The sequence below is a fragment of the Sciurus carolinensis genome, chromosome 1 (genome assembly GCF_902686445.1).
Source record: "Sciurus carolinensis chromosome 1, mSciCar1.2, whole genome shotgun sequence".
Taxonomy (NCBI): Eukaryota; Metazoa; Chordata; class Mammalia; order Rodentia; family Sciuridae; genus Sciurus; species Sciurus carolinensis.
Window position 1 is genome coordinate 73,232,075 of NC_062213.1, and position 2,355 is coordinate 73,234,429.

The 2,355-nt window shown below is 49.2% G+C and overlaps 1 pseudogene; it reads right to left on the bottom strand.

The window, feature by feature from the left end:
- Positions 1 to 1,547: 1,547 nt before the first annotated feature.
- LOC124966741 (chemokine-like protein TAFA-3) lies at positions 1,548 to 1,935 on the bottom strand (annotated as a pseudogene).
- Between the last annotated feature and the right edge of the window lie 420 nt (positions 1,936 to 2,355).

Below are 2,355 nucleotides of genomic sequence, written 5' to 3' on the forward strand. Positions count from 1 at the left end.
TGGGCACGGTCAAGATGGCGCCTGGCGCTGAGCCAAAAGCGGCCAGCTATACAGTAAACAACCAGCGAATTCCAATGATTGGCTAGTTAACAATGTGATTAGAGCATGCCCCCCTCGTGTACCTATTCTATGCCTGCAGCTGTCCGCGCGTTTACCTCATGTACTCTCCCCTGATTGGTTGAAGTGTATATAAGCCTGGTGGGTGGGAGAGTAAGAAGCTAGCTGAAGCTGAGAGCAAGAAGAAGCTGAGAGTAGGAGTAGTAGAAGCGAGGAAGAAGAGTGCGAGCGGGGCGAGAGCCGAGTGGGAGAAGCGGAGCGGCCGAAGCAGGCGTGAGCTAAGCAGAGGGAAAGAGAGTGAGGGAAAGAAAAGAGAGAAGGGGATAGAAAAGAGGGAAAGAAAGGAAGACTGTGCGCAATAAACTTCCAAAGCTTCAGACGTTTGTCGTGTCTCTCTCTGCGGGCAGAGGGAACGCGATACTGGTGTTCGAAGATTCTGCGTTATTGCAGATAGAACAGTGAACTTAGTTAAAGTGTCTAGCATGTTCCAGGAAAAATGTTGCTATTGTCCAGCCAATTCTTTGCGGGGTTGGGTACTTGAGATCAAATGAACAAGGAAGGCCCAGGTTGGGATCCCAATGTCCTTGCTAGTGAAAAGTTGTAGTCCTTAGAGATTTGAGAGACCAGGCTGTGAGCTCATGGGATAAACATCTCATCACTCTAGGACTCTGTTTCCTTTTTATGTATGTGTGGTGCTAGGGATTGAACCCAGAGTCTCGCACATGCTAGGTAAGTGCTCTACCACTGAACAACACACACAGCTCTTTTTATTTGACATAGGGTCTTGCTAAGTTGCCCAGATTGTCCTTGAATTTGCAGTCCTCCTGCCTCAGTCCCCTGAGTTGCTGGGATTACAGGTGTGCACCACCATACCTAGATTTCTTATCTGTTACAAGAAGCAAATGAACAGAAACCTGAAGTACTTAGATGAGACTGATTCTGAGGATCAATGCATTCCATACCCAATGGACAGTTCAAACATGACATGCCTCTACAGATGCTTTGCTGGAAAGTTGTCAGGCTTCATCATTGCTTTCCTTCCCCAAGTCAATCCAATCCCATCCAAATGAGATACCACTTTGACTGGCATAAAGGAGAGTTGCCCAGAAGTGGCTGGAGAGTCACAAATATTTTATCCCCAAACTCCTACCATGCCCACAGCAGATGGTTCAGAAATCATGGTACCATATACTATAAATGATCGAAATTATAGATCTTCAATTCCCCAGATCAACTGGATTTTCCTTAAAAGTGGGAACTGTGTCTTGACCTTCTTTGTCTCTCACAGAGCACAACCCTCTGCATGTGGTTGGAGATCCATTCATATCTGTTTAGCAACTTGACTAAAATCAAGAGAGTTAATGCTGAATTTGACATGGAGCACGTGTACAGGTGAGTGAATCTCTAAATTTTCTGGGTGATGACTGGATGCCACTCTTCAGTCCAGATCTCAATCAAGCCTCTCCTGTCCAAGCCACAACCCCCAAGAGCTATCGTGTGACTTTAGTGGTTTGGACTTTGTGTCCACTGCTGCAGCTCCATTCTGACAGATCTGGGAGCACCTTACACTCCTCCCCTAGCAGGCAGGGCTCCATCTGACACCACCACCTTTGCAGGACGATGGAGGCATCCACACAGGAGGGCTTGGCCCACAAAGTGCCAGCCACCTGGCCAGAGAAGCAGGAGCATTTTACAGTCTGGGACCGCTCCTCAATGCGGTTCCTGCTGCAGCAGCGGTAAGCAGCAGTCACCTCACAGGTGCCCTGTGGCAGTTGGAGTCTGCAAGGAAGCAAAGGCCGGGAGGGTCCACAGCCATGTCAGGCACAGTGCCAGCAGCCAGCCGCCTGGGATCCAATTCTGCACAGCCCTTACACTCATCCTAATCCCCAGACATCTTGCAAACTGGCACAAAGTCACTGTGGGAAGTGATGGGTGCGACAGGAGAACAGGGGAACAGGAAAGGAGAGCCTATTTTGTAGATAAGCAAATGGAAGCTTGAAAAGTCTGGAAACAACCCAAACAGCCACCAGCGAAGCCCTGGCTAAATGCATTGTACCAATGCAGTCTTTCCAAACAGCTTTTGTTGGGGTCTTTCAGCTTCAGTCTGCTCATGGCTGGTCTCAGACTCCCTCTGCCTGCCCTACAGCAGTCCCACTGTTCAACCTACTGGCCTGAGGTCCTCGATGCCTCCAAATCTGGGACCAAGACTCAGAAAGCAGACTCGTGTTAGGTGCAGCCAGCTTGAATGCTGTCTAGTCCAGGGCACTGTCTCTTTCCGTCACCAAGTTGTGGAGTCCC